Source organism: Callorhinus ursinus, unplaced genomic scaffold (genome assembly GCF_003265705.2).
Source record: "Callorhinus ursinus isolate GAN/ISIS: 27379988/994484 unplaced genomic scaffold, GSC_fseal_2.0 scaffold118, whole genome shotgun sequence".
NCBI lineage: Eukaryota > Metazoa > Chordata > Mammalia > Carnivora > Otariidae > Callorhinus > Callorhinus ursinus.
The window spans coordinates 884,827-893,712 of record NW_027397180.1 but is presented as its reverse complement, the minus strand read 5'-3'; positions in this window follow the sequence as shown (position 1 = coordinate 893,712).

The following is an 8,886-nucleotide window of genomic DNA, read 5'->3' as shown; positions in this document are numbered from 1 at the left end:
CGCTATCTCTGTCTCTTTCAAACAAATAAAATCTTTTAAAAAAAATGACAGGGAGAGGTTCAGGGCCGGCAGGGGAGGCAGCTATGTGCCCCCACCCTGTCCCCAAGGTCAGGTGCCGCACAGTGTTTCTTCCATGTAGCTGGCTGCCACTTGCTGTGTGTCGCCATGAATGTCTGGTTTGGTTTTTTTTTTTTTTTTTTTTTTAAGATTTTATTTATCTGAGAGGGAGCACGAGCAGGGGGAGGGACAGAGGGAGAAGCAGGCTTCCTGCCAAGCAGAGAACCCGATGTGGGGCTCAATCCCAGGACCCCGGGATCATGACCTGAGCCCAGGGCGGATGCTTAACGACTGAGCCACCCGAGCGCCCTCGCCATGAATCTTTTGCCCAAAGCAGTGGAGGAAAGCGCGTGTGCTCGAGCCCGACATGATGTGAGGAAGCAAGGAGCGCTTCTGTTCTGAAGCTTGGGACAGAGTGCCCAGGATGCCATGGGCAGAGCCAAGCTCTAAGGAGTTCCCCAGGCGGGTGCGGGGGCTGCACGGAGGGTCAGCGCAGTGGGGTGGGGATCTGTCTGCTTAGCATGTTCCCAAGCATGCACGCGACAGGCGCCCAGGCGTGTTTGGAGGTGCTGAGGTCCTGGGTGTCCAGGCACGAGCCAGCTTGGTTCTGTTCTGAAGCCTCAGGCATGGCTCCTGACAAGGGGCCAGCATCCAGCTTGCTGCGAGGGTGAGCTCGAAGGAAAGTGCCCGCCGCAGAAGGAGGTGACAGGCGATTGCCAGAAGCCCGCTGTGGCCCAGGAAGCCCCGGGGGAGAAAGCCGTCTTAGGTTGGTGGAAGCAGAAGCACGTTCTTTCTGGAGGAACGCAGTATTGGTTTGGCCTCTGAGGACTTGAGCGCACGCGGCCTCGTGTGTGCTTGGGCAGACGGTCCGCACCAGCAGGGAGTAGCCATGAGTGAGGCTCAGCAGAAGAATCCACACAACCAGACCTCAAGGGCCACAGTGTCAGACTCCACTGAGCGCCACACGGGGACCTAAAATGTGAAAACAGGACAAAACAAAGTGCGAGCAGAGATCGGGAGGCTGCGCACAGGATGGGACAGAGCCCGACAGCTACTGGCAGTGAAGACGCGGCCACTGGAGTGGGCATCTGAACGGACAGATCGGTGGCAGGTTGGACACTTCCCAGGGGACCGCCGCCCCCGGGGAGCGAAGGACCGGGGTGGGAGGGGGGACGCTTGACTCGGTTCAGGAGTCACAGTGAGCCCCACGGGGCATGGGGCTAAGTGCCCGTCACCTCTGTGACACGCATCTGTACCAACTGGGAAACACGAGTGTGTGACGTGGGGCACACGGGTTCTAGTCCGGGGACGGTGGTGATGTGGAGGGTACAAGACGCCGGCTCGCTCCGTGTGAGTCACGCTGCCTGTTACCATGAACCCACTGGCCCCGTGATCCTGGCATGCAAGTGCAGGATGTGGCCTGGGGTCAGGGCAGGGGCTAGATGGGGCTGTCCTTGCAGGCAGCCCTGCGCTCTGCCAGCCCCCTCCCCCATACCGTGGTTCAGACCGGCGGTTTGGTCTGGGGTTCAGGGCTCCCCGCTAGCTGCACGACCGGTTACTGAACAGTGAAGGGATCGCTGGTGGGTTCTGCTGGCGGTAAGCCTGTCCACCCCAATCACTCATTACAGGCTTGGGGACATGACATCGGGTAGGTCCATGGCCCCATAACCCCTGATTTTATTTTTTATTTATTTTTATTTTGTTAAAGACTTACTTATTTGAGAGAGCGCACATGTGTGTGAGAGAGAGGGAGGGGCAGAGGGAAGGAGCGAGGGAGAGAATCCCCAAGCTGATGCCCCGCTGAGTGCAGAGCCCAACGCGGGGCTCCATCCCAGGGCCCTGAGATCCCAGGACCCAGACGCCCAACTGACTGAGGCACCCAGGTGCCCCCATAAGCCCCAATTTTAGTGGGGCCCTGGTGTCCCATCTGATCCTGGAGCACCACTGGGAAGGGCCAGGGTCGTCACCCTGTGTTGCTGGTGCAGCGCTGCAGGACCGTCCTCCAGCCGGCAGCTCAGGTCCGGCTGCCGGCCTCCATCGAGGAGACTGTTCTGTGTGCTGTTCCGTGTGAGCGTGCGGCCCCTCCAGCTTGCCCCGGAGCCCTAGGGCCCAAAGCCTGTCCCTGCAGGTTCTCACCACCCTTGCCTCTGCTCTCTGGGGAGCTGGTTTTGTCACGGTGTCCGCGACTCCGAGGTTCCCGGTCCAGGTGCCCTCCTCACATGTGCCACCCTGGAACACGGGCTAAGCCTTCCGGTCCCTTCCTCAGCACCCACAGGGTCGTTCGGGCGGGCCCCCAACTTCCCAGAGCCAAGCCAGCTGCATGCAGTCAAGCTCCAGCCCCGGCCTGGCCGCTCCAGAGCTGTGCCGCAGCCCAGAACACGTCGCCAGGGCTGTTTGGACGCGTGGTGTTCGCTGCTGTCGCTGCTGCTGGCTCGCCGTCTGCCGCCTCTCTGCTCTCTGCTCTGGCTTTTGCATCAGCTCTTCTGGGTTTTCCGTGTGCGTGAGGATATCCTCGAAGGTCCGTCCCTGCCACTGTGACGGCGCCCAGGCCCTGGGCATAGAGCACGGACGCTTCCGCCTCCCAGCTCTGGGGCTGACGTCCCCTCCGTGTCCTCACGTGGCAGAAGGGGCAAGGCGGCTCCCTGGGCCTCTCTACAAGGCGCCCATCCCGTCGTGGGGACTGCACCTGCCCACAGCCCCGTGGCCAGACACCATCACACCTGTGCTTTGGCGGACTCGCCGAGTCTCAGGAGATGGCTTCTCGTCTTCCCCGTGGCACACCCCTCCTGCCTTCACACAAGCACAAGATGAGGACTGAGAACAAACAGGTCCCCCTGCCTAGGGGGCCAGAACGAGGCCCGGCCCCTGCGGGCCCGCGCCCTGGGGCGGGGCAGAGATGCCAGACGAGAGGGTGAGGCAGGGTGGGCGGGAGGGCTCTCCTGCTCGCATTCCGGGGGCCGGGACAGCTCTGACGCAGAACGCGAGCAGTCCCCACAGGTGAGGAGCTGGGGTGGGGACGCAGAGCCCGTGATCACAGCCCCCCAGAAGCATTGCCATGTTGGGCACAGCCCGGAGGGCTCAGGGTTCCGGTGGGAGAAGGTGCAGCTGGAGGGACAAGCCAGGAGAGGACGTTTGGGACAGGGGTGGGGACCGAGGATGCAGGGGACTTCGGAGTCCTGCTCCCACCTCTGCACACTCCTGCATCTGCCCTCACATCTGCTCAGGCTGGGTCACATCCTTCATGTGCTCAGAGTGCCCAGCAGTCCCGTCCTGCTTGGGTCAAGGCTGGAGCCCTTGCAAGTGCCTCCAGACTTCTCTCCTCCACCCACTTCCCCACCCAGCTGCTGGTGAGCCCTACCCGAGGGCCTTTGCACAGATGCTGGCCTCCCTTTAGCCTCTCCTAAATGTCCCCTCCTTGGGCCGCTTTCCTGGCCACCCTGGCAACTCCCTGCTCCTTCCCACACCTCCTAGACCCTCTGGACTTACACATATTGTCATTTATCTTCTCACCATCCTTGTGCAGATGCTGGCTTGCTTGGGAACTCGGGGGAGCGGGGTCTGCTGCTCATTTCCCCTGTGCCCACACAGCAGGTGCCCGGTCCACACGCGGACAAAGGGAGGAAGGGCTCAGGTCCCAGCCCCGTGTGCGCTGCGGCCCTGGAGTAACCAGGTAGGCCATCCAGTCGCCTCCGGGGCGCGAGTGCATGGGGCGTCCTGTGTTTGGGTGTGCAGAGACCCCAGGCCTTCCGGGCTTCTTCCCTGGTGCTGAGGGAGCTGAGTTGTTGTCATGACCTCTTTGATCCAAACACCTTTTGAACTGTTCATTTCTGAAGAGCAGTCTTTGTGGAAGAAAAGCCGCAGCCAGGTTTTATGTGAGGCTTGAAGCTCTCAGGTCGTGAGATGTACAAGGACCGCGTCAAGGGCTGTGCTGCTTCCCACTGGGCAAAGCCCCCAGGAGAAAATGCTGGCCCCACCCTGCCATGGGGGTGGGGCGGTGGAGGACGTGTGCTGACGGTCGGTGGACATGGAACAGACCCGTGAGGCGAGGAAGTGCGTGAGCGGGGCTGGGTGTGTGCGTCCGTGGTGACCGGAGCGCAGCCGGTTCCTCAGAGCGTCCGCTCCTGGCTGCTGGCATGCTTGTGGAAACATTAGCCCCGACGGAATGCAAAATATTCTGTGTACTCACTTGTAACGCCCATCGCTGTAAGGTATCCCCCAAATGAAAGCAATGAACCTCGCTTATGACGGTGGAAATGTGAAAGCTAACGGACGTTACGATGCAGGACTCGCTGACTCAGCATGGAATGCCTCCCATTTGTCTCCCCCCTGACGTGTGACCCTGATTTGCCGTCATCCTGTAGGCCTTCGCGTCAGTGTGGGGGAGTAAACGCCACAACGAGGAAAGAACAGAGCGTGTGGCATTCACGCCTAGGCCGGCGGGATGTGTGTAGCCGGACTGAGGGGTGTTGAGGAGGAGGGTCTGGCCTGGGCCCTGGGCTGGGTGGGGCTCTGCCCGCGGAAGATGGACCACCCCTCGGCAGCTGGGCGGCACCCTTGAGATTGTGGGGTGGGAGCTCTGCCCTCAAAGCTGACCCACCATGAAGCTCCATGCCCCGTGCTTCCAGTCCCCCACCTCAGGCCCCAGACAGCTGGGCTGTCGTGGACCTACCTGGTTTCCATCCGTGGAAGGAGCAGCTTGCAGGGGAGAATGAGGACGCGACCCCCAGGTCACTCAGACTCCGGGGAAGGTCACCATGACACGGGGGTCACACAGCTGTCATGGGTGCCTGCCAGCACCCCTTGTAGGATGAGGCTTGGGATGAGTTGTCAAGTGAAACACACACCAGCAGAGTTCTAGAAACGGCTGCGACCTGCCCCCTGTGCCCTTGGTGAGTCCCATGGGAAGCCCTCGGGGTTTCTCTTGGCCTTGGGCCCCTGCCTCCGGCAAGCCTGGCAGTAGAACTGGGTCCACTCAGCAGGGACATGCAGGCCTCAGCCGGCACCCAGGCGGACCGCACTGCCAGGCAAAGCGGTGACGGCGGCAGGGGATGTCTGATGGGTCAGGGGCTCCCCAGGCCCAGGAGGGAGGCACAGCAGCCCCTGCATCCAGGGCTGGCCCGGGGCACTGGCAGTGGGACTAGGAGCGAGCTGAGGGCACAGTGTTTGGGGGCTGGGGCAGCACCCAGGGGTCACAGGGTCTCAGTGGGCACAGTGGGCAGGACCAGCAGCAGATGCCCCACCTCTCAGCCCTCAGTGACTCTGGTTATGGAGACGTTCTTGTCCTTGACCGCAGGGAGAAGTGGGGCAAGGTGGAGTGCCGCTTGCCCAGGCAGAGAGTGAGGCCACGTGGAGCACACCCAGACGCTCGGTCCAGAGTGGCCATGAGGAGGAAGTGTCCTCCTTCTGTCTGGCACAGCACTCACTCCTTTCCGAAGGGGCACAGTGGCAGAGTCTCTCTCAGGAGAGCCCACTGGGGAGTCCCCGGCAAGCCAGGGATGGCCTGTCTGAGCAGACCCGGACCTCCAGGGGGCGCCCCTCGGTGGCTCGCATGCTGGCTCATAGATGAGGCGCAATATGGCAGCCCCTTTGGGAAGAGGACCGACTAGCCCTTCCTGAGAGGGAACAGGGATACAGCAAGTTAGGTTTGTTGGGAACATCCCCATTGAAAACAGCTCCCAAAATGCTAATCGCATATGTTTAAAACTTCTTTTTGAAATGTTTGGAAATGTGACAAAGAAAAGGGGGAAACTCAGAGAGATGCTTCCAGCAAGCCTGAGCAGTTCAGACAGCACCATGGGGTGGAGGGGGGGCCACAATAGGTGGAGGGGTGACCAGTGTTCATGGATTAAAGTAGTATGTGCAGATGTTGGTTTCTGTCATATGGTAATTCACTCGACATGATCTCCTTCCCCACAAGTCCTGCTTTTTGTTGTTTGTAAGACTTGGGAAGTTGATGCTAAGCATGTGGAAGTCCAAAAGGCTAAGAAGAGTCAAGGCATTCTTGCAAAAGAAGCACGAAGTGGGAAGTCTTGCTCAGGTAGAAACCGAGACCATAAGGACTGTTGTCTGCATTAAGATGACCGATGGAGAGTCCAGTGGAACCGGGCAGAGACCAGAGTGCAGGGTGACAGTGGTGCAGTGAGGGACAGTTAGCCAGACCCAAGATAAGTGCAGTCAGGCCCCTGCTTTGTGCCACTTCCAAACATCAGTTCCAGGCAGACTCAAAATGTAAAGGCAGGAAGATTCTGGGAAGGTGGCAGAGGAGGAAGGGCCGTGAGGAGAGAACCAGTCTCCCCACCTGGACAGCTGCATGGGCACGTCCGATGGAACTGTTTTGAAACCTGCAGTCTGTTGAAGGCTTGCAGCTTTCAGGAGGAATGCTTGGGGAGTAAGTCGTCCATTTCGGTCAGCGTTGGCTCTCAGCACAGCAGCTACCCGCCTGACCCCTGGCCCCAGGCAGGCAGTCGCACATGTATCCCTGGAGCTGCCTGCACACAGCTTGTGGGAGCCGGTGGGCCAAAAGGACCCTGCCCTCCAAATGCTAGGGAACTGTGCTCTGATCACAGCGGTGCAAACAGCTAGGTAACCATGTTGCACCCCACCCCTGTTGTCACATGCCCCTCCCCCTTAAGCTGAAGTGACTTCCAGAGGATTGAAAGGGCTAGTGCTCTTCTCTCCCTTCATTTTTCTCTTTTTCCCTTTTTGGGAGCCAGGCGTTAAAGACTAGGACGTTCAAAAACAACTGCAAATAAGGGGAAAGTTAGAACATGATCTTGGGTGCTCGGGAAAAGGCTCAGAAAAGACCTGAGCAGACAGTGTATTTACAGGTCAAGCTGATCCTTGCTGATCCACAGAGATAGTGTACAGCAATAATAAAAATAAAAACAAAAAACCAGCCAGCCCAGGGGAAGGGGGAGAATCAGAATTCCAAAGTTACCACATTATTCAATTCAAATATCCTCTGTTCAGTAAGAAAATCACAAGGCAGGGGCGCCTGGGAGGCTCAGTCGGTTAAATGTCTGCCTTCAGCTCAGGTCATGATCCCAGGGTCCTGGGATGGAGCCCTGCATCAGGCTCCCCGCTCAGTGGGAAGCCTGCTTCTTCCTCTCACTCTCTCTCTGTGCTTGCTCTTTCTCTACATCTCCCTCAAATAAATGAATTTAAAAAAAAAAATCACAAAGCATACAAAGAAACCAGAAAGTATAGTTTATAAAAAGGAAAAAAAAAATTAATGAAATTCTCTCTGACAAGGACCTGATCGCAGATACACTAGACAAAGACTTTAAAACAACTAAAAGAAGTTGTGGAGAAAGAAAACCATGTATGAACCAAATAAAAATACCAATAAACAGATGGGAAACTTAAATCTGGAGCTCCAAAGTACAATAACTGAAATGAAAAATTCACTAGAGGAGTTCTGAGACAGAATTGCGCAGACAAAAAAAAAAAAAAGGTGAACTTGAAGAGAGGACAGGGGAAATTATCAAGTCCAAGGAAGACAAAGGAAAAAGTTGGAAGAAAATGGAACAGAGCTTAAGGGGACCTGAGGGACACCAGCAGGCAGACCAATGTATGCATTGTGGGAGTCCCAGAAGGGGAAGAGAGAGAAAAGGGGCAAAGAGAATCCTTGAAGGAATAATGCCTGGAGACTTCCCAAATTTGAGGAAAGACATGAATATAAACATCCAGGAAGCTCAACAAACACAAGGAAGATGAACTTAAAGCGACCCAAGCTAAGAAACATTGTAATCAAACTTCCAGACCCAAAGACAAAGAATTTGAAAGCAGCAAGAGAAGGGAATTTTCACGTACAGGGGTCCTCAATAAATTATCAACAGATTTTTCATGAGAAAACTTTGGAAACCAGAAGGCAGTGGGTTGATACATTCAAATGCTAAAAGAAAAAACCCTGTCAACCAAGAACCCTATGTCCAGCAGTACTCTCCTTCAAGAGTGAGGGATAAATTGAGACGTCCCCAGATAAACAAAAGAGGGAGTTCGTGACCACCAGACCTGCCCTGCAAGAAATACTCAAGTGGGTCCTGTATACTGAAATAAGAGAACATTAGTGACTTTATATGGAGAAATAAAGATCTCAATAAGGGTAAATACATGGCCCCCTGGGTACAGAGTCTCTGTTTTGTAAAGTTAAAGGGATTGTAGGGATGGATGGGTGGATGGGTGGACGGACAATAGTGTGAGTGTATTTTATACCACTAAGCTGTACACTTAAAAATGGTTAAGATGGTAAATTTTATGTTATGTATGTTTTATACCAGGATAAAAAAAAAAAGCTAAGTGGAAGACAAAATTGTCAGGCTTTTAGAAAATAATCCAGAAGACCATATTTCTTTAGTTTGGTTGGGAAGGTTTTGTGAAATAGGACCAGGAAGCGCTACCTGTGAAGAAAAATACTGATGACTCCAACTCATTAAAGTTATGAACTTCTGCGTGCCATGTGTTGGTTTCTGAGAGGTGACGCCATGTTGCTGATTTCTCTCGCACAGGGTCTTGTGAGATGTCTGTTCTGAGTCCTTGTATGTTGAAAATACCTTTTTTTCATTATCACCCTTTTTTAAAAAAAAATATTTTATTTATTTATTTGACAGAGATGGATACAGAGAGAGAGAGGGAACACAAACAGGAGAAGCAGGGAGCCCGATGCGGGGCTCGATCCCAGGACCCTAGGATCATAACCTGAGCCAAAGGCAGACGCTTAACGACTGAGCTACCCAGGCGCCTCTCATTATCACTCTTAAATGATAGTTTACTTGGCTGTGGGATTCAGCGTTCAAGTTCTGTGCCCTCGGCACTGCAGAGGGGCTCTGC